The following is a 26,702-nucleotide window of genomic DNA, read 5'->3' as shown; positions in this document are numbered from 1 at the left end:
AACTAACCTTTGTTTTAATAGGTGGATTCCAGTTCTTGTTTGGTGCTTAGCCATCCTCTCTGAAATAACAGTAAGTCCTCATCAGGAAACTCCTCTTTGCTGACGATGCTGCATTAACATCTCACACTGAAGAGTGTCTGCAGAGTCTCATCGACAGGTTTGCAGCTGCCTGCAACGAATTTGGCCTAACCATCAGCCTCAAGAAAACAAACATCATGGGACAGGACGTCAGAAATGCTCCATCCATCAATATCGGCGACCATGCTCTGGAAGTGATTCAAGAGTTCACCTACCTAGGCTCAACTATCACCAGTAACCTGTCTCTCGATGCAGAAATCAACAAGCGCATGGGAAAGGCTTCCACTGCTATGTCCAGACTGGCCAAGAGAGTGTGGGAAAATGGCGCACTGACACGGAACACAAAAGTCCGAGTGTATCAAGCCTGCGTCCTCAGTACCTTGCTCTATGGCAGCAAGGCCTGGACAACATATGTCAGCCAAGAGCGACGTCCCAATTCATTCCATCTTCGCTGCCTCCGGAGAATCCTTGGCATCAGGTGGCAGGACCGCATCTCCAACACAGAAGTCCTCGAGGCGGCCAACATCCCCAGCTTATACATACTACTGAGTCAGCGCGCTTGAGATGGCTTGGCCATGTGAGCCGCATGGAAGATAGCAGGATCCCCAAGGACACATTGTGCAGCAAGCTCGCCACTGGTATCAGACCTACCGGCCGTCCATGTCTCCACTTTAAAGACGTTTGCAAACGCGACATGAAATCGTGTGACATTGATCACAAGTCGTGGGAGTCAGTTGCCAGCGATCGCCAGCGCTGGTGGGCAGCCATAAAGGCGGGGCTAAAGTGTGGCGAGTCGAAGAGACTTAGCAGTTGGCAGGAAAAAAGACAGAAGCGCAAGGGGAGAGCCAACTGTGTAACAGCCCCGACAACCAATTTTATCTGCAGCACCTGTGAAAGAGCCTGTCACTCTAGAATTGGCCTTTACAGCCACTCCAGGCGCTGCTTCACAAACCACTGACCACCTCCAGGCGCTTACCCATTGTCTCTCGAGACAAGGAGGCCAAAGAAGAAGAAGAAGATCCTCCTACATTTCTAGCCTGACACTTGTTTACATGAGAGGAGCTGAACCCTTCGAAGTCTTGATGCTTTACAAGATTCTACTCATAGTGAGCTACGTCCCTCACTGGTGGAGGGAAATCATTGAAATATAGATCCTTATAGCACAGAAAGCAGCCATTTGACCCATCTTGCATGTGACTGCTCTTTGAACCAGCTATCCTATTAGTCCCACTCCATGGATCTTTCCCCACAGCCCTGCAAATGATTCCTTTTCAAATATTTATTCAATTCCCTTATGAAAATTACAATTGAATCTGCTTCCACCACCCTTTCAGGCAGTGCATTCAAGATCACAACAAATAATTAGCAGCCTACATCTGGACGCCATTGTCATCAGGCCCAGTGCTCTTGCCAGAGGAATAGAATTTAATGACTAATGAAAAGATAGTGGGAAGCAGAGCAGAAAATACAAAAATAGAGAAACAAAGAAATGAATGCAACAAAGAGGATTTCAAAGCCAAGGTTTCCTTTGAAAACATCCTGATGAGCAAGACCAGGAGCAGCAATTAATGACATTTACCACAAGAGCTGTGCTGCATTCATGTAGCTTTGACTTCTAACTTAACATATTTTCAACAAAAGACAGACGCTACCATGAAACTGGGTCAAACTGGCCTTAGAAATGTCACTTGGCTCAAAATACAAGGGAAACACTTAATTAGTTATAAGAGCATTGACACAAAGAGCAAATATCAACACAGAAAAATGTGTCAAAGTTAGCCAGTCCTGGCTATCAGTTTCACAACAGCTCAGCATTCATTATCTCCCCTGAGGATTCTTGGTGCTTTCAGTCGAACAAGGCACCAATTTTCATATTGTTAAAGCACTGAATCAAGTTGACTAGGGGGGTCAGTAAAAGGGATTTTTTTGTGTCAAGAAATGCCGCAATCTCAGAAGTCTCCACCCAGATGTTAACAAAGAAGATGGAGTATCAGAAAATGAAAATGAGGCAGAAGAAAGCTTCTTTGTCTGAAAATGAACATTAAAAATAAATCTTAACTCCATGCACTCATCAGCTTTGAGATTGATAACCTGTTGTTAACTCTTCTGGGTGAGAAAAGCATTTCAAATCTGTTGAAAAGCTTTCTTGAACATCGCAAACTCATTGCTGCACAAGCAGCTTCTACTGATTTCTGTGCTCAGAAAATTAGAATTAGCAGTGCTTCAGATCACTGCTGTCCTCAACCACCCATGACTCCCATCCCCTCACTACCTGGTGCCATCAATAATTACACATCACTGCATGGGTCTGCAGCTGACAGCGGCCCAGCAGAAAGTTCAAAGCTGAAACCAGGGGGTAGAAATTCATTGTGAGAACAAGCGCAAAATGGGCGCTGTTAGAAACATATGAACAGGAACAGGCCATTTAGCCACTTCAGCCTTTTCCGCCATTCAATGAGATCATGGCTGATCTGTGACCTAACGTCTTTGCCCCATATGCTCTATTACCTTAGGTTAACAAAAATCTATCAGTCTCAGAGTTAAAAATTAATAATTAACCTAGCATCAACTGCTATTTGTGGAAGAGCGTTGCAAACTTCTACCACCTCTTGTGTGTAGAAGTGTTTCCTAAGTTCACTCCTGAAAGGCCTGGCTCTAAATTTTGGGCTATGTTCTGAGCTGTAGACTCTCCAACCAGCGAAAATAGTTTTTCTCTAACTACTTGAGCAAAGAAATCAAAGTTGACACTCCAGTACAGGGCGGCACAGTGGCGCAGTGGTTAGCACCGCAGCCTCACAGCTCCAGCAACCCGGGTTCAATTCTGAGTACTGCCTGTGTGGAGTTTGCAAGTTCTCCCTGTGTCTGCGTGGGTTTTCTCCGGGTGCTCTGGTTGGTAGGTAAATTGGCCATTATAAATTGCCCCTAGTATAGGTAGGTGGTAGGGAAATATAGGGACAGGTGGGGGGATGTGGTAGGAATATGGGATTAGTGTAGGATTAGTATAAAATGAATGGTTGATGATCGGCACAGACTCGGTGGGCCGAAGGGCCTGGTTCAGTGCTGTATCTCTAAATAAATTAAATAAATAAAGTACAGTGCTGCACTGCCGGAGGTGCTAGCTGGAATTTTATGCCCCTTCTGAAAGCGGGGGGGGGGGGGGGGGGTTGGGGGAGCTTAAAATCGAGTGGGAGGCTGGGGGTGCCGTTTCTGTCATCAACCCACCCCTGTTGCCATTTTACCAGCAGCGGAGGAGGTGGCAAACGGCCCATCTGCCCTAGGCCAAATGAGGCCCTTAAGTTGCCAATTAGTTACCACTTAAGGGCCTCCTCCTGCCACCGGTATATTACCAGCGGTAGCCGGGCACTTTGTCAGCAGTTGTGTGCTCGGAGCAGGGGGTCCTTCCTGATCGGGCATCCTGTGCCCTCCAGAGGCCCCCCCCAGCAGTACAAGCTGCCCTTGCTAGTGTACCTTCTGCCGCCCTCCTGAGAGATCCCCAACCCTCTCGCCGAGGCCCAACTGATTGCCCCTGGCGAAGCCCGAAACCCCACTTACCTTTGTCCATGGTGCTCCACACGCTGGGTGCAGTCATAGCAGTGGCCAGCACTTCCAGTGGCTGCTGGGACTGAAGAGCTGCCAACCCACTGATTAGCCAGCAGCTCTTGGAGGCAGAACCTCCTGCCTCGGAGGGGTGGAAATCCTGCCCGAGGACAATTAAGGGCCTGGGCTATGCAAAATTCATGTGTGGCTTCCAGGTCTGGCGGAAGCAGGCTCTCCTCAACCTTTAAGCAAGTGGGTGGGACCTCCGCTGCCTCATAAAATTCCAGCTGCTGTCTTTTAGATGAGACATTAAACCGAGGCCCCATCTGCTTGCTCAGGTGGATGTAAAAGATCCCATGTCACTATTTCGAAGAACAGCAGGGGTGTTATCCCCAGTGGTCGGGCCAATATTTATTCCTTGATCAACATCACAAAAACAGATTATCTGGTCATGATCACATTGCTGTTTGTGGGAGTTTGCTGTGTGCAAATTGGCTGCCACGTTTCCTGCATTACTATACATCAGAAAGTATTTTATTGGCTGTAAAGTGCATTGAGATGTCCAGTGGTTATGAAGGGCACCATATAAATGCAAGTCTTTCTTTCTTTTACCCTATCAGTTCCCCTTAATATCTTGAAAAATTCGATCCAATCACCCCTCAATCTTCTGAATTCCAGGGAATGCAACCCTAGTTTGTGTAATCTCTCCTCGTTGCACAGTGAAAAGGGTAATTGTCCAACTTTGCACTTCTAGTGCGGGCGTTATAGTGGAAATCTGGGCCATGCTGCACACAATTTTCCTACCTTTCTTTTAAACGAGTCAGAAAGCTAAATAAAGCACATGCCCATACCTCCATTATCAGTTGGGAAGTCTCGCTACCAGAAACAAAGGCTTGGATTTTGCCGCGGGCTTTAGGAACCCGACTTTGGGGCCAAATGCTAGTCTCGAGCCCGCATTTTCCAGCAGTGAGACTGATGACACAATCTTCGGGGAGGTGGCCTCCTAATCATCTGCCACCACGCTTGCTGACCGATTATGGGTAGTGAGAGGGCCTGCAGCTCTGGGGCCTCGGCAGCCCCACCGGGTGAGGTGGGCATTGCTGAGACAAGTCAGGGACCTTGACGGCGCCTCATATTGGAGGTGCCCTTGCTGAGCTCCAGAGCATTGGCAGAAATAAACAAAATCTAGGGCAGCAGGTCCATTGGGATGGAGGAGATACCCCTTCACTGGTTCAGCTGCAGCCCCGATTGTGGCCTTTAATGCTCACAGACCCATTGGGGATTATGTAGTCTCCAGCCTGCAGCAGGGAGGCCTATCTTCACTGATCTAGCGGTCACCACACAGGGTGAGGGGCTAGTCTGCTGGCAGCAAAATGCCATAAAATCATCCCTAATTGGGGGCTCAACAGCCTGCCTCTATGCAGCAGGCAGCCAATCCAATTCCCAGTCCGCTCCCTGGAAAAGTTCCCTGCTGGCAGGAATGTGTCAGGAAGCCATCCCGACGTGGCTCCCTGACGCATTTTCCTGGCTCCCCCACCTCCAGGCCCGCCATCATGGGGCCTGGAAAATTCAGCCCAAGAAGTCAGAAAATGTAGTTATCCCTCAAATGTAGTTTATGGACTCAATGCACAGCTGGCTTATTGAGACAGGACACATGGTCTGAAAAGTTTTACTGCAACTGGGAAGGTTTGTGTGCTGTCTACAGTCATCTAAACCTGGAACTTATGCTGTGACTATGACACATGATCCAAGGCAGCTGTTATTGCTTATGATATATTCACAACTTATCTTAAATGAGGAAATGTAAAAGCTACTGCGTACTGGTATCCAATCCTATTGAATATAGCTCCAGCCTCAATTTACTATGAGGACAGAATTTCTGCAGCCTGCATTTTGAATGTAACTTAAATCTAAAATATCTGTTCCTTACTGCATTTTTTTTCCAAAATTCATTGAATAATTAAGGAATCTAGAAACTCCCCTAATCTGAAATGGGACTTGAAACCACAATGTGCTGACTCGGAGGTTAGAGTGCTACCACAGAGCCAACTCTAAAACCATATAAGTAGTCAAGCTATTTAACTTGGATTATAAGTATAAGACTAGAACACACAAGTACAAAACTCACAATTCTCAGGCAAGGTCAAAGATTAGAAGAAAAATGTTTCCCCCACAGGATAATGGACAGAGGAATTGGAGTTCCTGAGAAGGTAACTGATTTGAAGTCGACTGACACCTTTAAAAACTCCCTAAATCAATATGTGTTGAGAAGGGAGATTGACAGTCACCGATATTAATAGTGCTACATGATTGTTTTTCAAGGTGTGTAGCTCAGCAACTTTGTGTTCCTTAAAGTTAGAGATCAACATATAGTGGAAGAGAGTCCATAACAGAATAAACATACATGAAATGGATTTGCAAAGCTGTTGAATGGCCTCTTCTTGCTCCAAGCTTTTGTATGTTCTTATATACAGCAGGCCACTGTAATGAACGTTTGCTCTTCCTGTAATAATAAATAATGTCATTATTCAAGAAAAGTCTCATAATTATTCTTAGTAATTGTAAAACTCTCACTCAGGAATTTGTCAGGCTTGCTCCCGGACTTGAGCACAAAAATCAAGGCCGACACTTCAGTGCACTGCTGAAGGAGTGCTGCACTGTCGGAGGTACTGTCTTTTGGATGAGACATTAAACCAAGGCCGTATCTGCCATCTCAGGTGGATGTAAAAGATCCCATGACACTATTTCAAAGAACAGTAGGTGTGCTATCCCCGGTTTCCTGACCAATATTATAATTCCTACATTACAACAGTGACTACACTTCAAAATACCTCATTGGCTGTAAAGTGCTGTAGGATTCCAGTGATTGTGAAAGATGCTATATAAATGCAAGTCTTTCTTTTTTATGTGCACAAAGAAGCAATCCAGTAGTATTAAATCAGAATAGTCCACTCTCAGGAATGTACCAAATAACACTACATGACAAGTCAAAGATGGGAGAATGTCAGTTGGCCCATTGAAGTTCATACCTCAACATTAACCCTTCCATCACAGCAAGTATTGAGCATCTCTGACAAGGTTTTTTGTACAATGTGTGTACTTCGTGCAGTCATTGAAACCCACATCATATGGTGCACAATCCAAGGCAACTGTTAATACTGGAAAAGGAAAACTCTGATTGAAACAAGCCACCTGTCTGCAGGGAGAGAGGAAGAGGTAGATTTTAGACTTGAAATGCTTGAAAAACTCAGCAGGTCTGGCAGCATCTGTGGAGAGAGAAGCAGAGTAAACGTTTCAAGTCAGTGACCTGCTTATCTCTCCACAGATGCTGTCAGACCTGCTGAGTATTTCCAGCATTTCTTGTTTTTATTTCAGATTTTCAGCATCTGCAGTATTTTGCTTTTAGATTTTAAACTTGCTGCTCAGACATAAAATAGGATTTGTGGATCGATTGCTCATTATAGGAACTGTTCAACTTTAATTTGCATAGAAAACAATGAATAGTTTCACTAAATTGGGTAGTTGATACACAAAACCAGTTTAACACTTAGGCAGCAAGTTGGAAATTAATCCTGGTGAAATATCACAAAGCTCAAGAGCTTGCTATAATGAAGTATATATTATAAAAATATTGTTTGTAGAAAATCTCCCCTGGGAGTGAATCCTCTATTAAATACAATAAAGAGCATGCCCATTTTTCAGTATGATTAACAAACTAACAAAACTGTGGAGAAACACACTTTAAAATGTGCCACTTCTGAGAATCTAATTTTGTCAATAGATTGCTAATTTTCAAGAAAAACAGACATTCTTCCTTTGTTTTTGAAAAGAGAAATCTCAACATCCCAATAGAACACAAAGACCAGTGAGAACCCCTCCCTCCTCCCCTCCCCTCCTTCAGTCTGTTCCCAGTCCAGCTGGTGTTTTAGGAGGAGCCACTAAACAGAGACAAATATTTCTTCATTGAGAGGGAGAGAAACTAGAGCAGCCGAATCCACCTGATCCACTCTAATGCTTTGTCAACAGAGGCTACACAGAGGCATCATCAGACCTTCTGTCTACCCTCTCAGTTGAGTGCCACGCATGCTGTGGGAAGAGATAAAGATAACTCCACCACCCCTAAAAAAACATGAAATCCAGCAAGTAGAAACTGCTAGCGAACGTGTCCTACCTCAGGTAATTTAGAAGCCTTCTGCATTATTTTAGTAATGTCCACCCAGTAGCATCTCGAGCAGGAACATCAGATATTCAACTCATTTATAGGACCACTGTCCAGCCATTTTGTTATTATAGAATCCTCACTGAGAGTCAAATCTACCCAATATGACCCTTGTGTAAATGGGCAACTATAATTTTTTTCACATCAGTGTCCATACAGGAATGATTGTTGAGTACACTGGGAAGACATTACAAGCTAAATGAGGTGACATTGGTCATTTTTTTTTTGGCTGAAGGTATTAAATCTCTCAGTTTTCGCTAAGTCCTTCTTGTCCCTGTAGGCCACACCTGTGCTAACAAGACAAGCAGTGTATTTATTGCTAGACCTCTGTCAATGCCACTCAAAAACTGACAGCTAGAAGGTATGTGGCAATGACCCAGGATGACTCGCCCTCCAATTTTCCCTCCCCTCTAGGGAACCACTTAATCTTGCTTGAAGTGATCCTGGAGTATCTTTTTGAAAGAAACACAAAGAAAAAAAAGAGGTATAATCCAATAACTGCTAAGTTAACAGAATCACAGGCAGATTGCAGTTCAAAAGAAGTCCTGAAATCACACATTGCCAGTGCCACACATGGTGAGCTCTCAACCTCAGTTTTGAAGCACCAGGCATAAATGACGAATGGAGGAAACCCACTCCCCTACAGGGAGGAAGAGTAAAATTGAAGTTGCCACCTTAGGTCATTCTCATGCCTATTCTAATGGATGGTTACAGAAGAGCCCTGGGTTTAAGCCACCTGTTCAACCTCTTCGATGAGGAATGATGCCTGCTGCATGGACACCAAGCCACTAATTTTAGTGGAAAAGTTTGTGCGATTTAAAACATCTTCTCTGCTTAACAGGAACGCTTCCAATAAAAGTATTGAAGACAGGACTGTCACCCTCACCCACACCGAGGGAGTAAAAGATCATTACAAGATAAGGAAGGGAGAAACAGAATATATATGAACACAGTTGTAGTAACAGAACCTTTTAGTGTGATTGCTTTACAGGATTTGAAAGATTGTTTTAGCTCTGAACTTCATCTCAGATCCAGATACCAGTGAGGTAAAAGGTTTATATCTCCTTCTTCATTATTGCCCAACATGATATTACATTTAAATATATAAATGTTATATTATCTATAAAATAAAAGCAAAATACTGCGGATGCTGGAATTCTAAAGTAAAAACATAAAGTGCTGGAAATATTCAGCAGGTCTAGCAGCACCTGTGGAGAATCAGAGTTAACATTTCAGGTCGATAACCTTTCATTAGGTCATCGACCTGAAACGTTAACTCTATCTATCTCTCCACAGATGCTGCCAGACCTGAGTATTTCCAGCACTGCTTGTTTTAATTTTATGTTAGCTATAATTTCACGCTCACGCAATACGAACTTATAAACTATAAAATGAACTTATGAAATAAACCCGAAATGGACACTTTTTCTGTAAAACAAAAAAAAAGAGTTGAGAGGTCAGGTGACCTTTTCTTTCCTGCCAATAACATGACACTGCAAGAACCCTGAGCTATTTTCCATGCCTGGCAAAGTCATTAAAATACAAATGATCTTTCTGGACATATCTTTGAAAAGTCATAAAGATGCAAACAGCCCTTCCTATGGTAATGGCTGTATCTCTCCAACCAGTTGGGTTAGCAATACTGTGGCGGACTTTTTGACTCCAAGCTTGAACTCCAGAGAATGGCTGTGAAAAGCCCTATTTTATCAGGATGGTATGTGATTGAGTGACACCTGAACTCCATTGTCTGACAATGGCCTAGCCTTCAGAAACTATTTATGAATTAAATGAAAGAGAAACTCTGGTTACATGACAGAAACTAGGTTTCTGATAGAGTTTTAATAAAGGTACATTCGGGACAAAGACAGAGAGAGAAACACCTGTGCCATCGAAGAGAAAGGACACTGCTTAACACCACCAGCTTCTAAGCTGCATGTAGGCAGAGACTGGAGTTGGCCTTGAACTCCCCACCTGAGAAATTGTACCAGGGTTTCGCCTTTGACTGGACTATAACAGGAGAGATCTGCAACATCTCATCCATCCTCCTAAACCTACCAAGCTTTTCTTCAACGAACAAGGGAAAAGATTACAAGCCTGCACCGCTTCAAGTCTTCACCCCAGGGAAAAGCAAGTGTAACAGAGAACTCTTAAATCATAAGACCCAAATGCATGTTACTTTATAATCTCTATCTTTTCTTGAGTGTGTGTGTATCTGTATGAGTGAGAGAGTGGGTGTAGTTGTGTATATTTCAGGTATTGTACAATTAACATTTTTCTTTTAAAGACTTGCGAGAAAACTTGTCATTTGTCTGTTCTTGACAATTACTGTACTCAGGGGTTAAAAAAACTTTTTTAAAACATGCTGTCTTTGGTCAGTCGAGGGGCGGAAAAGGGGGAACTACCCCTATCAACTCTCACCTGTCCGTAGCAATAACCTGGTCGATCAATCACTTTGCTACTTTCGTCATGATGTCAGACAATTCCAGCAAATCGTAGACAGTCAGATCTTTTTAGTTCACTTGCAACTAAATATCTGCAAGGACAACCAGATGCTCTCAAATGATCAAAAATTCAGGATTGGTAAGCATTTCCACGAGCCTTATTCTATGAACCATCTGATCAATGTCACACAAAATAGAAGTGCCTGGTTTCACTTTGTGTCTAAGATCCCAACAACTATGGTGACTAAAAGCAAAATACTGCGGATGCTGCAAATTTGAAATAAAGAAGTATTTAGATGAGCACATGAAACGCCATAGCATATAAGGCTACGGGCCAAGTGCTGGAAAATAGGATTAGAATAGTTAGGTGCTTGATGGCTGGTATAGACACGATGGGCCGAAGAGCCTGTTTCTGTGCTATATGACTCTAAGAATAGAAAATGCTGGAAACACTCAGCAGGTCAGGAAGCTCTGTGGACAGAACAAATAAGATGTTTCAGGTATGGACCCTTGAGGAAAAAATTCATTGAAATGTTTTGCCTGTTTTCTCCACAGGTGCTGTCTGATTATCTGGATGTTGCCAGCATCTTCTGTTTTGTTTCAGATTTTCAGCATCTGCAGTGTTTTGTTTCTTGTTCAGATAAGAGTCCATTTGTCACTGTTTTAAGTTTGAATCCCTCTGTAAAATCTAAATTCTTGTAAACATAATAATATTTAGTTGTACTTATAAAAATATATATTCCATCAATATTTCCCCCTAAATTACTGATCTATTCTATTTCAGTATGAAATTATCAATGTCTGAAGACCATTAAATAGACTTTTTCAGTTATGTCACAGGTTTTTTTCTGCAGAGTCTGGGTAATTGAGTTAACTAGTCATCAACATCTTCACAACAAAATGGAATCAATCCATGATTGCTTCAGGCTTATTTACGAAGCCAATTAAGAACTAAACTGTTCATTTATTAAAATGCAACTTTGAATAGGAGTGAAGAGGGACTAGAAATGGCCTACTGCCCTTAAGGATTTCACAAGCATTTTCTTTATTAGAAGCTGGAAGGAAATTGCAGAGTGTTTTTATTAAATGTTCACAGGATGATTCCATAATCTCATGCTCCCAATGGGAAGCTGCATTTGCAGGGAGTGCTGTTCGGAGATATGGCTACAACATTGTAGCCCTGGTTCTCTGACTTTTGTGTGCAGCTTTCTGGTGAGTTACAGGATAATCCTAAATTAGCAAAACTCTCTGTACCTTGTACAGTGCCAATTAGCAAAAAAAAGTTGCAATCGTGGAAACTCAAATGATGCTAATATTGTTACTACCCTTTTAAATGTGTGCATTTTACAATGCAAGCAAAGGATTGTTTGCGTAAAAACAGATTTGCTTCATTTAACAAAGATGGATCAGGCATGGCCTAACCTGAAAGAATAATGAAGCCCCATAGCTCGCACTGTAATAGAAAAGCAATATTTATTTCAAAAAACTGCTTAAAATTTATGAAGATGTGCAATTCATTGGGAGACATTGCATCCTAATTCCATTATGTTTAACAAAAAAAAACAACGCTCATGTTAGCACCTGTTTCTCCATCCCACATAAATTGTTTTAACTGAGGGTTTGTCAAATCATGCTATTCAAATAAAGCACTGCTCAATATCGCTACAAACCAGCCTTATCAACAATGATACTTTATCACCCAGCTACATAGTAAAAGTTATTACAGTTCAAAACTAATGCCTTCAACATGAAATGCTAGGGTACTATATAAATAAAAGTTCTTTTCTAAGTACACTGCAATACAAGATGCTATAGCAGTACAAGTTCAATTCACACTTCATCTGGCTAATAAACCCTTATACCCATATTATATTCATTATTTTGTTCAGAACTATCAAGGCAGCTTTGAGAAGAAAACAACAATTTATTCAATAGATGGCATTTGTGTAAACCAGTTAATTTTACAACAGCAATTAAACAGACTAAGTAAAATACAGAGTACATTAAAATGGATCCCCCAAATGTGGCATGTCATACAACAAAGGTGCATTTATATAGCACCTTTAATACAACTGCAAGGGGTAATCAGACAAAAATAGATACCAAACAAAAGGAGATATGGGGTTGGGGAGGGGGATGGTCACCTAAAGTTTGATAAAATAAATAGGTTTTCAGAAGAATTTTATAAGTGGAATGAGAGATGGAGAAGTGGAGAGGTATAGAGGGGGAATTCTAGAGGATTGGGCCTACATAGCTGAAGTCATGGCCACCAATGGTGAAGGAAAGAAGAGGGGTGAAGCATAAAGCCAAGGTTGGAGGACAGGAAATTTGGTGGGTGGGGGAGCTGCTGTTATAGAGTTGGAGGTGAGTACAGAGATAAGCAGAGACAAGGCCATGAAGATTTTTGATTTGAAATTTGTTCAATAGGTACTGAATTATAAATGTGACATATAATACACTGTGCGTGCAACCACTTCCTGCAACCCCCTCTCAACATCCAATCCTAGAATTTAACTACATTGCATAGCTTTTACTGAACAGTGTTCTTTGTCTCTGTTGCCATGAAATTTTAGCGTAAATTTTGAAGTAGCACTCCAGATGCAGGACTTCACCCGACGGGAATACATATTAGGAATATGGGTACGGAGATTAGAGTGCCTGATGTGTGACCTATGTAATTAGCCATCCATTAAAATTAATGAACATGAAATCGATGATGGTCTGCAAATCGGGCACATTGGCCTCAGGGTTCGGATTCCCATCTTGCACTCCTATCACATGAAGCTTCCTACTGACTTAATTTGTAATATTTGTACCTTCATTATTCATACAGGTTTCTGAAAACTTATTTCCCTCGATTAGTCCAAATGGACTTTAGTTACTTATTTGCTTATATAGCATGGAACATACTATGCAAGATAAATGATTTAGTGATTTAAAATAGAATAGTTAAATCCCGAACATTGCTTCAAATTACACAGTGACAGTAGGATACGGATGTAAAGCATGTTGAAGACTTCAGTCAGGAAGTTCTTCACAAAAAGAGTAATCAGCATATGCAATGAAGTTCCAAATAAGGTAGTGGATGCCCTTGTGGAATGATTCCATCTTCATTGTTTTAGGCAATGTGGTCTCAGGAGAACATAGGGTGGGCATCCAGTAATCATGTGGTAAGCCCACCACATTCTTCCTCTTTTGAATGGTGCAAAATACCATGCTGCCAGATCAATGTACACAGAATAAAACCAACAGACATATTTACAGGTTGAATTACACAAAGAAACAGTTGATATCACATTTAGGAAGCTCTTGTTAATCCTGGATATTCTGTTCCATTCATGGCATTCAATCTGCTTCTGAAAACTGCCTTTTGCTGGGAGCAAAATATAAAAGTATTGGGAGAAAGCGTGAACCAGAACAGGGAGTAGTAAGTACTTTCTGGATAGATGAGTCAAATTGTCTTCCTTATCCATATCTATTTTGTTATTTTGCATTCTTGCTGTTTCTGCTTCCTTCAAATACTGTGCTCTTACAGGAGTGGGCAGCAATAAGCTAATTTAAGAATGCATTAGCAGTTAGTATCGTTTTATAGTTGACAAGTCATTTGAGAATGTGATTAAAAACTCAGTTCAACAGTATTTAATGCGTTTGAAGCCCAGGGGAAGGTTTACACCAAAAGAACAAATACTATTCTGTGATTATTTTACGCCTGAAATGATTTTTCACTTTTTTGTGCAGACTGTTAGGGATAAAAAACATGGAGATATTTGGAAAGCTAGAAAGGAGAAGCAGCCCTCAGTTGAAGGATAGCAATCTCCTAGTTGTGGTATGCTCTTCAAACCACAGATGAAACTAATTAATGCAGCTGGTGCAGTTGAGTTCACATTGTCTGAACACTTGAATACTGGCCTTTTTATTACTCATTGCTGCGTCTCAGCAACTTAGACTCTCACCATAGTCATAATGAACAGTCAAGACTTTCAATTTTTCTTTAATGCATTGAAAGAGATGAAGGTTTTAAATATGCATGAAAGGTCTTGAGTAATTAATGAGATTTATGTACCCTTTCACGTAACACCAGCAAGAGATAGTCTTACCTTGAAGTAGAGCCAAGTGTCTGTCTTATCTATAATTTACTACTATTCACAACAGATCAACATATAACTATATTATCTTGTAAATGTTCATATAGACAGTAGCACCAAAATATTTTGCAATGATGCAATTGCACAACAATCTACTCCTTCTTCCAATATGTTCCATTTTGTCTTTCGTATATCAATTGGTGCATGGGTTTATTAAGTGTTCACGTTTATTACCTTTCTTGTGTAAATTATATGAGGGATATTTGTGGGAGGTAATGGAACACTAGCCCTTTTAGAAACACGAGGTGTATATTTTTAAAAATTTGTACCTCTGGCATGGAATTGTGCCCACTGGGAGCACTTATCAGGAATTCAGGCCCATGCTCCCACTAATTTTTCATTCATATGGTGGAATGCCCAATTTGCACACCATAATATTTTAACTTCTAAACATAGGATTAATTTGTGCTAATAAATTGAAAAGCACAAAGATACTTTTACAAATATTGGTTTGTACAACAAGCATACAATAGAATGGTCACTGGGTCAATATCCTTACACCTCTACCTCACACTAATAAAGTGAGCACCATCACCACAAAGATGCAGCAAGAAGGCGGCCCACACCACCTTTTCAGAGCAAGTAAGCATGAGCAAAAAAGGCAGACTTCCCGGCATCGCCCATGTCTAGAGAACAAATAATATGAAGTGACCTGAATCTATTGAAATACAGCTTTGCATTCCTTGTGCATGATTTTTTTTGCGAAGCAAAAGTTGCACATCTGTTCGGACAGCCCTCCAAAAAGCTTTTTCTTGAAGACAGTAACTCTTGAAGCGATAGGGATGATATGTTTTGCAACTGATATTTTTGCCATTTTGTGAGCATATACATGAAAATTCCACCTTGTGAAAGACGATAAATTTAAAAAGTTTCGTGGTATGCTTATCTTTCCTAGCACTTTCACTATATAGGTATCCCCTGTGCCCTCGGCCCACATCATACACTAGCTAACAGGGTGGGTGACTTGCAGTGCCCCTTCAGTCACAGCAGTGATACAGACAGAAGGACAGCCCTCTCACCGGTGGGGTACACAAAGTAAATGATAAGAACACACACAGGCAGCCAGGTAGAGAGCCAGTTCTGGGGAGCAAGCTTGGATTAATGAGGGAAAATTGCTCATCGTAAACTCAGAGCTAGTCAAGATTCAGAAAGGTTGACCAGGAAAAGTTAAATGAGCCTACTAATCAATGGTCCTTCTAAGCTGCCCAGGAGCATGGCCATGCAGCAATCTGGAATGTACCATGCAGTGCAATAAACAGACCACACACAACAAAGAAAAATTAGAGGGAATAGTGCTTGTAATAAATTGAGTGCGATGCATTTTTTTCAAGGCACGTTCAGTAGTAAGTTTAATTATGGTAAGAACTGATTACATCTGTTACTCTGAAACATAATGCTGTCCGTAAAATAAAGCAGCTTAATATGTATCTGATCCCCTCTCAAGAAGTGTTCCTCTGATTGCCTTTGAAAAGATTGGAGAAGCCCCCGAGGGCACATGAAAAAGACACAATATTCAAATTCGGATTACAAGGGAGCCCTAATTGTTACAATCCTGCGTACGCAACTGTGCAGTTAATATTGGGCAATACAGGAACAGTCCTGAACGTATGACCCTTCAACTGCTATGGCAGTGACCAGCACTGCTGTACCCAATAGAATATCTAAAGCAAACCATAAACTTGACACTGTCTACAATTATTCTTATAATTTTTCTGTTCATAACCATCCCTTTGATAGGAGTCTATTACACATAATCTATTATTCTGTAGGGGAAAACAAAATAGTATTTCCAGGATTTCGAGAAAATGAGGAAAGGGAAAAGAGCAGCTCCTCACAAAGCCTGCAACTTTGGGGAAGGAGCTGTTTCAGCAGAAAGTGACCACCTTCTTAAATAAGATATCCTGTGCTCCATATTAAATAACCAAAATACTGATTTCCACATAGTGAAACGCCATAGTAAATGACAGGAGACAGGGAAGAAGCAGACTGCCTCAGCTACAAACCCAATTTGGTCATGTTCATCCTAGGATTGTGCAGAGATGATGCACTGTGTCACAATATAGTTCTAACATGAGAGATTGCACTGAATGTGAAATCCTACTGTTGTTGCACTGAAATATTAGTGTGTCTGTTAGGCAAAGGTAATCAGGGTTAGGGAACCATTGTGGGTAGATGGAGTTAGGATAGAGATCAACTATGATCGAACTGAATAGAAGAACAGGTTCAAGGAGCTGAATGGTCCACTCATCATGTTCCTATGTTCCAAACACCAGGCTGAGTCAACCATAGCAGTTAATTTGGCATTAAATAAGAAATATAATGACTGCTGCATTTGCTATTCAGTGGGGTAAAATGGTAAACTGAATTAATTTTCATCTCAATACATTTATTACACGTTCCTATATTTTAAAAAAAGTCAGAAATTGCTTCATGCCTCTCATAATATTTAATGATCCAGATGATACATCCAGAGCTACCATCTATTTTCCAGAAACTTCCATTGTCAGCAAACAGAACCTTTGTCATAAAAATGGAACCTTCCTACATTATTATGCACATGGTCAATCCAATATAATTCATCATTTTGAGCAAGGTTTTCAACACCCAGAACTAGGCAGGGGACACACACACACAAGATGCAGCATGTATTGCCAGGTACGGTATAACTAGCCCTGAATGAAAAGGCTTCTGGGAAAATGTCAGGGCAATTGAGTCTGCTCTGGCCAATTAATTATCGTCCCTGCTCAGCCTGTCAGCATATCAGCCCTAGTGTAGAAAACAATCACTGCTTGTTCCATGGCTCAAAGCTGGTTATTTATCTGAACCGAGAACATTCAAACAATAGCAGCCTTGCTGGCAGTCAGGGGAGCCCAGTACAAGTAATCTGGGAATTATTACCCCAAGAATCATTTATCTTCAATGTCAGTTTGTCAGCTAATGACAACACAGAGAACCATCACAGCTTAAATGCTTTCACTACTGAAATCAATTGGGCAAATTAAAAATCAACACAGAGCCTCCAGACCCTGAACAGTATACACAGTGCGCCTTAGAATTATCCATCTTCACACTGCCATCAGAAACCAACTATTCATTTTTTTAAAAACAAGATATTTTGAGAATCTGTGGTGAAAAGATTTTATGAATGGCACGATGTGCAGCTAATGGTTTACGAATATCTAGGAATTTATATGTTTAAACAATTACAGTTATTAATTCACAGACTGAAATTTTGCAATAGAAATGTTTTGTTCTGAAAAGTTTAGTAAATCCAGCAATTGCTAAACCAAGGACAGGCTCATGTGGCTAATTGGGAATCCAAATGTAATTAACTGCATTTCTGATCACTAAATAAAAAATGAGTAATGAGGTAGGTTTTGACTTTGTGATACTGTGTAAAATGAGTGATAGCAAGTCAGCTGCCTATTTTACAACTCCTTGTGATTTCAATGGAAATAAAAATTGGGAGGGATATAAAATTGGGTGCTACTTCACTATCACCCATTTTACACTACCGTAGAAGTCAAAATCTATCCCACAGACATCAGCGTTCAGCATGTGACCTCAATATTCATATTCGTATGGCAAATCATGTGTACGGTAACTTTTTTGTGTGTTTGTTGGTGAAATGGTAAGATGAAAATCAATGTATGAACAATGTGACTGCTTTATTTCCATGGCTACTGAATGGTGGTAGATGTTTGTTCAGTAAATATAGACACTAAGTATATTTACCTGCATTGTGTGCTAAAATGTGTGTACGTGGCTAAAACAGTGTTGTCACGGCCACACCCTTCGTCAGTCAGAAATCTCTATTAGACTCTGACCTAGCACGCCCTGACTGTATTTCCAATTCCATTCCTAACCTGCTATATATCTGAAGGCTGACCTGAAATCTGCTCTTTATAACTTTTGTCTTTCCCAGAAATGTGTGAACTGTAGGAGCGACATTATTGCAGCAATTGCTGCCAGACTTCCATATTTTTAAATGATTAAAAATCAAAATATTTTCTTTCATTACTTTTTAAAATGTTACTTCCCCTATAATTTCTCACTCCCACTGAACATTGTTTTCTGACTGAAAAAGTGTGTAGACAACCCACTCTCAACTCTATATTGCTACAGAAGTGACTGCTAGGAGGGGTGTAGAAGTCATCTAGTGACCTCTTTGGTGTTAGCCATGGCTCAGTTGGTAGCACTCTGAGTCAGAAGGTTGCAGATTCAAGTCCCACTCCCGGAGTTGGGCACAAAAATTAAGGTTGACATTCCAGTGCAGTCCCTCAATCAACATCACAGAAACAGATTATCTGCTAAAGGCCAATTAGGGACCTAAAAGGGGAATTAAGCATGGAGGTGGCAGCATGGCTAAGGTACTAAATGAGTACTTCACATCTGTCATTACCAAGGAAGAAGATGCTGCCCAAGACATGGTGAAAGAGGAGGAAAGTTGAGACACTGGATGGGCTAAAAAATTTATGAAGAGAAGATATTCGATAGGCAGAGGAGTGGGACTAGGTGAGTGGCTCTTGCAGAGAGATAGCTCAGACACAATGGGCCAAAAGGCTGTACTTAAAGTTGATAAGTCACCAATACTGGATGAGATGCATCCGAGGATACTGAGGGAAGTAAGGGTGGAAATTGCAGAGGCACTGGCCATAATCTTCCAATCCTTCTCAGATACAAGGGTGGTACCAGAGAAATGGAGAATTGCAAATGTTACACCTTTGTTCAAAAAAAGGTGCAAGGTCAAGCCCAGCAACTACCGGCCAATCAGTATAACCTTGGTGGTGGGAAAGCTTTTAGAAATGATGATTTGGGGTAAAATTAATAGTCACTTGGAGAACTGTGGATTAATTAAGGAAATCCAGTATGATTTGTTAAGGACAAATCGTGTTGAACTAACCTGCTTGAGTTTTTGATGAGGTAACAGAGAGGGTTGATGAGGGTAATATGGTTGATGTGGCGTACATGGATGTCGAACGTCCAAAGGCATTGATTAAGTGCCACATAACAGGCTCATCAGCAAAGTTTGAGCCCATAGAATAAAAGGTTCAGTGGCAGCATGGATGCGAAACCTGCTGAGTGACAGGAAACAGACAGTAGTTGTGAAAGGTTGTTTTCAGACCAGAGGAAGATAAATAATGGGGTTCCCCAGGGGTCAGTGTTAGGACCCCTGCTTTTCTTGATATATATTAATGACCTAGACTTGGGTGTACAGGGTCCAACTTCAAAATTTGCAAATGGCACAAAACTTGGATGTATTCTGAACTATGAGGAGGAAGGAGATAAACTTCAAGAGGACACAGAAAGGCTGGTGGAATGATGGGTAGATGAAATTTAATGCAGAAAAGTGTGATGTGATTCATTTTGGTAGGAAGATTGAGGAGAGGCAATATAAATTAGAGGGTACAATTCTAAAAGGGCACAGGAGCAGATGGACCTGCAGGTATATGTGCGCAAATCACTGAAGATGTCAGGGTAGGTTGATAAAGCGGTTAATAAAGCATACAGGATCCTGGGCTTTAGAGATAGGGGCATTGAGTACAAAAACAAGGAAGTTATGGTAAACCTGTATAAAACACTGGTTTGGCCTCAACTGAAGTATTGTGTCCAGTTCTGGGCACCACACTTTAGGAAGGATGTTAAGGCATTAGAGAGGGTCCAAAAATGATTCACAAGGAGGGATGAGGAACTTCAGTTCTGTGGATAGGTTGGAGAGCTGGAGCTGTTCTCCTTGGAGAAGAGAAGATTAAGAGCAGATTTGATAGAGGTGTTCAAAATCATGTTGGGTCTGGATAGAGTAGATAAGGAGAAACTGTTTTAATTAGCCGAAGGATCCAGAAACAGAGGACACCAATTTAAGGTGATTGACAAAAGAAGCAAAAGTAACATGAGGACAAACATTTTTTTAAATGCAGCGAGTGGTTAGGATCTGGAATGCACTGCTTGAGAGTGTGGTGAAGGCAGATTCAATCAAGGCCTTCAAAAGAGAATTGGATAATTATCTGCAGAGAAACAACTTGCAGGGCTACGGGGAAAAGGCAGAGGAGTGGGACTAGGTGAGTGGCTCTTGCAGAGAGACAGCTCAGACACAATGGGCCAAATGGCGTTCTAGTTTAGTTTTTAGTTTAGTTTAGAGATACAGCACTGAAACAAGCCCTTCGGCCCACCAAGTCTATGCCAACCATCAACCACCCATTTATACTAATCCTACACTAATCCCATATTCCTACCACATCCCCACCTGTCCCTATATTTCTCTACCACCTACCTATACTAGGGGCAATTTATAATGGCCAATTAACCTATCAACCTGCAAGTCTTTGGCATGTGGGAGGAAACCGGAGCACCCGGAGGAAACCCACGCAGACACAGGGAGAACTTGCAAACTCCACACAGGCAGTACCCAGAATTGAACCCGGGTTGCTGGAGCTGTGAGGCTGCGGTGCTAACCACTGCGCCACTGTGTCGCCCCTGTGCTGTAACCATTCCATGATTCTATGAATATTAATGTCACCAATAACAACATGCAATGCAAATAATATTGATCCATGTAGTTTTGCAAACAGTTTCCTAATGGTCATAGCCAGCATGTAACCTGTATCTTGCAATGTACTAATTAATTACACCAAAAGCAGATTGCTACCAAAGTTAAACATTAATTGGGACAGACAGGGTTCAAAGTTTAGTATATTCTAATAGATGCACTCACTATTCATGACTAGAATGAGAAAGTACAGGCTGTTTCAGGGTTTCACAGCTAGTCAACGAACTTGAGACGGAGGTCACGCACACAGTCTTTGATCACTGCTACATTCAAAGTTTACAACTGAGCTGATTCAGGGATTTCAAAGCATCAATACTAAGAGCATACCTGGTAGAGATTGGAGCACAGAGTCAGGTAGCTGAAAGTGCCAATGGATGATGATAGATGGTACGATCACCCCTGAACAGTGAACTTCTGCTGGCAGCCATACTATTACAGGAAGATACTAATCAAACCCAGGCCCTTGTTTAATTGAGTGGGAGTGGGGGAAAAAATTATAAGGCAAGGCATCCTGTACTGGTCTCTAGTGCTGTTTCTTGGCTGGATACAAAGCTTTAAAAGATGTGTGCAAGCAACAGGAATGGAAAATAGAATTAAGAAATAGTTCCCCTTTGGTTCAGTTGTTAAAGCACCTTGTAACTGATAATACAGGCCAAAAAGTCCCAGGTTCATTTCTCAGCCTGTGCTGAGTTAGCAATCCGCAGTCAGGAAGCCACAGAGGCACTGCAGCTGGGGAGGGGAAAAATCAGTCAAGGTTTCTGATTACTTCTCAACAGCATTCCGAGGTGAAGAAAACTGCACTTAGTATCATAGAATGGTTACAGCACAGAAGGAGGCCATGCAGGCCATCGTGTTTGTGCCAGCTCTCTGCAAGAAAAGCAGGGGTCCTAACACCGTCCCCTGGGGAACCCTACTATATACCTTCCTCCAGTCCAAAAACAATCATTCACAACTACTCTCTGTTTCCTGTCACTCAGCCAATTTCGTATCCATGCTGCTATTGTCCCATTTATTCCATAGGCTCTAACTTTGCTGACAGCCTGATATGTGGCACTTTAACAAATGCCTTTTGGAAGTCCATATACACCATATCAATCACATTGCCCTCATCAACCCTCTCTGCTACCTCATCAGAAAAACTCAAGTAAGTTAGTTAAACACGATTTGCCCTTAACAAATATGTGCTGGCTTTCCTTAAATAATACATATTTGTCCAAGTGACTATTAATTTTGTCCCGAATTATCATTTCTAAAAGCTTTCCCACCACCAAGGTTAAACTGACTGGCCTGTAGCTGCTGAGCTTGACCTTACACCCTTTCTTGAACAAGGGTCTAACACTTGCAAATCTCCAGTCCTCTGGTACCACCGCTGCATCTAAGGAGGATTGGAAAGTTATGACTTGTGTAGACATTAGATGAGGATAGTGCAGCTGAAATATTAAGCTCCAGTCGTCTTCTGATACTTATTGTCTGGGCTCATGCATGAAGAATGGTTGCTTAGGTGCTTGAGGGTGATCAGTACCTTTTTGAACTCCCACAGGTCTAAATGCCTTTAAGAAAGGAGGGGAGAATATAGCAAGAGAGAGAAGTGACTGAAGAAAAACTTTAAAGGGAGAAAACACACAAGGGATAGATTGTGTGTTTCTTTCTATTCTCAATAATATCACAAACCAGTCTACCAAAAAATATTTAACCTCAACATCAAATACTGAATTCATCATGTATGTTAATCAGATGAGAATTTTTTCATCTATACAAATTTAAAATCAATTTTCTTTTACAGCTTCCAGTTTCTTATTGAATAAAAGGAATGCAATGCATTATTTAAAATAATAATGTATAAAATTTAAAAAGACATGTTCTTTAAAAATCTTTATCTGGAATTAAAAATCCTCTTCTCTCTAACAGGTATAATCTCTTCCTACTGCAGCCAAATCTACCTTTTGAAAAATAACTGCTCCTAATTGACTCAGAATAAGGGTTGGCCATTTAGAATTGAGATGAGGAGAAATGTCTTCATTTAAAGGGTGGAATTCTCTACCCCAGAGAGCTAAGGATGCTCAGTCATTGAGTACATTCAAGGCAGAGGTCAATAGATTTTTGGATGCTAAATGAATAAAGGAATATGGGAATAGCGCGGGAAGGTAGATTAGAGGTAGACGATCAGCCATGATCTCACTGAATGGCAGAGCAGGCTCAAAGGGCAAAGTGGCCTACTTCTGCTCCCATTTCTTATGTTCTTATGAGATGGCTGATATGATAAATTAAAATGCCACTCTGGTTTGATAAATGTGTGCCTCTGAAGTTGGATTAAAGTAGATTACTGAGGAGTCTATGTGTTACCCTGTATCATATTGTTAAGGAATCAAGAGTAAGGGAGGAATCCATTTTATATTAAGCCCTAAGCCCTAAGGCTATAAGCCGACAGAACTTTGCTAATAGTGACAGCCTTCTCAGACGTCCTAACAGTCTGATTGAGGTTAAGTAACACATTGATTACATTTTATTCTGAACTTTCTCACAAATTTATGCATTCTTACAGACTAATTTATCTGTCGTAGAGCCATAATTTGGTACATTCTACGCTTTGCTTAAAACCTAAACACCAGCACCTTCTGCTAGCCTCTGGGACCATAGATGACAGAATGATTACATACCCTGGAACTTTTTGATGATTACTGGTTGGGTTGGTGCAGAGTGTATAATGGTTATGGAATATATGTGAAGTAACACAACTAAAAGAAAAACGAAGGACAAGAGTGAGAAGATGAACAGAATCTAGAAAGTCGAGCCCGATGACTGTAACATGTAATCTTCTATGAAAGACCACATCTTCAACAATACAACACTCCTTCAGTCCTGCGCTGTGTCAGTCCAGATTATATGCTCACTTTCTGTAGTGGAGCCTGTAACTCACAACCTCCTGACTCCTCATGAGGTTCATAAAGGAAACTCACTTGCACAGTGGTCACTCACCATTTATTGCAAGAAATTGAGGTCATTTGGGAAGCAATCAATATCTACCACTGTACATCAAGTCCAATGGTGCAGGCCAATCTCCTGGACAAGCCATCTAAATTCGCTCTGGTAACCTTAACGTTTTGAACTTTTCCTTCAAGGATGGAATTCAGGACACTTTGATAGCGTATAAGGTGAAAACTTCCCAAATGTTTAGAGAATAAAGTAACATGTACAAAGTATCAGGAGTAGAATCCTAAGATTTCTGGGTAGAAGTCAGACAAGGTCGATTGAAACCCCAAATAAGCCACGTCAGTGAGGTCTCTACTGATCTTTGAAGCTATGGTAGCTGATCAGGAGAACGCTCAAGGAAATTGTTTGTGATTGTAACTAAAGTAAGTCTTTTCCATATGTTTATAATGGCACAAGCACATACTGACAAGAGGAAATCTTCCATTCAGGTCAAGATAATATTAAAAGTGCCATGTAGTTCCCTTAAACACACATATAAAACTAAAGATTCCTTATGTAGCTAGTAATGCATCATCCAATACTGCAACTATAATACATATTTGTAGAAAGGTGATTGAACATCATTCCCTAAGTGCTTTGCCCTGAAGTCTGATTAGTGTTGAGCACAGATTCAGCAAACAGCGAACGACAAAATAAGCAAACTCATCCATTGACAGAAGGCAGGTATCAAAAAGATCCTTGAGTATTGCATTAATAAAAAACATTTTTTCTTCCTTTCAGGTGTTAAGGAACGCAAGCTTCAACAGCTGATGGGGACAAATGCCCCTCCAGATCCTTTTTCCCATTCACTTCCCTCTGACCCCACCCCTTCTGATCTAATCCCTTGCCATGTATTCATTATACCCTCTGACCTTCCCGTCTCTGACACTGAACGTTCTGTGGTCAGCAAAGGACTCAGTTTTATCCCCTTACACCCCCACCTCAATGAAATTTGCGCTCGGCATGATGTTGAGCTCTTCCTCCGTCGCCTTCGCCTCCGGGCTCACTTCTTTGACCAGGAGTCCTCCCCACGACCAGCAGACCCATTCATCCGCCTCCAGCATTCTCTCTCCACCTGGAACCCCTCCCTCTGGCCTCTTACCCGCTCTTGATCTTTTCATTAAAAACTGTCGGCGAGACATCAGCTGTCTCAATTTCTCTGCCCCCCTCATTCACTGTAACCTGTCCCCCTCTGAACTTGCTGCACTCTGTTCTCTCAGGTCTAACCTCGACATTGTTATCAAACCTGCAAACAAGGGTGGTGCTGTTGTTGTCTGGCGTACCGACCTCTACCTTGCAGAGGCTCAGCACCAACTCTCAGACATTTCTTCCTACTTCCACCTGGACCATGACCCCACCACCAGACATCAAGCTACTGTCCACAGGACTGTCACTGACCTCATTTCCTCTGGTGATCTTCCCTCTACAGCTTCCAACCTCATGGTCCCGCAACCCTGGACAGCCCGCTTCTATCTCTTTCCTAAAATCCACAAACAGGACTGCCCCGGCAGACCCATTGTTTCAGCCTACTCCTGCCCCACTGAGCTTATTTCTTCCTATTTCAACTCTATCTTTTCTCCCCTGGTCCAGTCTCTTCCCACCTACATCCGTGACTCTTCTGATGCCCTACGTCATTTACAGTTTCCTGGCCCCAACTGCCTCCTCTTCACTATGGATGTCTAATCTCTCTACACATCCATCCCCCACCAGGACAGTTCGAGGGCTCTCCAGGTCTTCCTTGAACAGAGGCCCAATCAGTCCCCATCCACCACCACCCTCTGCCTGGCTGAACTTGTTCTCACATTGAACAAATTCTCCTTCAACTCTACTCACTTCCTTCAAGTAAAAGGTGTTACTATGGGTACCCACATGGGTCCTACTTATGCCTGTCTTTTTGTGGGATATGTCGAACATTCCTTATTCCAGTCCTACTCAGGCGCTCTCCCGCAACTCTTTTTCCGGTACATTGATGACAGTATCGGTGCTGTTTCCTGCTCCCGCCCTGAACTGGAAAACTTTATTAATTTTGCTTCCAATTTCCACCCTTCTCTCACCTTTACATGGTCCATCTCCGACACTTTGCTTCCCTTCCTCGACTTCTCTGTTTCCATCTCTGGGGATAGGCTATCTACTAATATTCATTACAAGCCCACGGACTCCTACAGCTACCTCGAGTACACTTCTTCACACCCTGCCTCCTGTAAGGACTCCATTCCATTCTCCCAGTTTCTCGTTTCCGACTCATCTGCTCTGATGATGCTACCTTCCATGACAGCGCTTCTGATAGGTCTTCCTTTTTCCTCAACCGAGCATTTCCCCCACTGTGGTTGACAGGGTCCTCAACCGTGTCCAGCCCATTTCCTGCACCTCTACCCTCACCCCTTTCCCCTCCCTCCCTCCCAGGACCGTGACAGGGTTCCCCCTGTCCTCACTTTCCATCCCACCAGCCTCCAGATCCAAAGGATCATCCTCTGCCATTTCTGCCATGCCCAGTGTGATGCCACTACCAAATGCATCTTCCCCTCCCCTGTCAGCATTCTGAAGGTATCATTCCGTGACACCCTGGTCCACTCCTCCATTACCCCCAACACCTCGTCCCCTTCCCAAGGCACCTTCCCATGCAATCGCAGGTGGTGTAATACCTATCCATTTACCTCCTCTCTCCTCACTATCCAAGGCCCCAAACACTCCTTTCAGGTGAAGCAGCAATTTACTTGTACTTCTTTCAATTTAGCACACTGTATTCGCTGCTCACAGTGTGGTCT

At 41.8% G+C, this 26,702-nt stretch overlaps 2 protein-coding genes across 3 annotated transcripts in view; one reads left to right on the top strand and one right to left on the bottom strand.

Moving 5' to 3' along the window:
• The window catches only part of LOC137374286 (uncharacterized), a 177,672-nt gene extending 174,481 nt beyond the window's left edge, over positions 1-3,191 (top strand). The window contains exon 2 of the transcript XR_010975779.1: positions 22-3,191. The gene's annotated coding sequence lies outside the window, so the exon portion shown is untranslated. The remainder of the gene's footprint in view (positions 1-21) is intronic.
• sorcs2 (sortilin-related VPS10 domain containing receptor 2) overlaps positions 1-26,702 on the bottom strand; it is an 810,245-nt gene that overhangs the window by 483,170 nt on the left and 300,373 nt on the right. The window lies entirely within an intron of this gene.

Source organism: Heterodontus francisci, chromosome 1, assembly GCF_036365525.1.
Source record: "Heterodontus francisci isolate sHetFra1 chromosome 1, sHetFra1.hap1, whole genome shotgun sequence".
Taxonomy (NCBI): Eukaryota; Metazoa; Chordata; class Chondrichthyes; order Heterodontiformes; family Heterodontidae; genus Heterodontus; species Heterodontus francisci.
The sequence above is the reverse complement of the archived record's forward strand: the minus strand, read 5'-3'. Positions and strand labels throughout refer to the sequence as shown.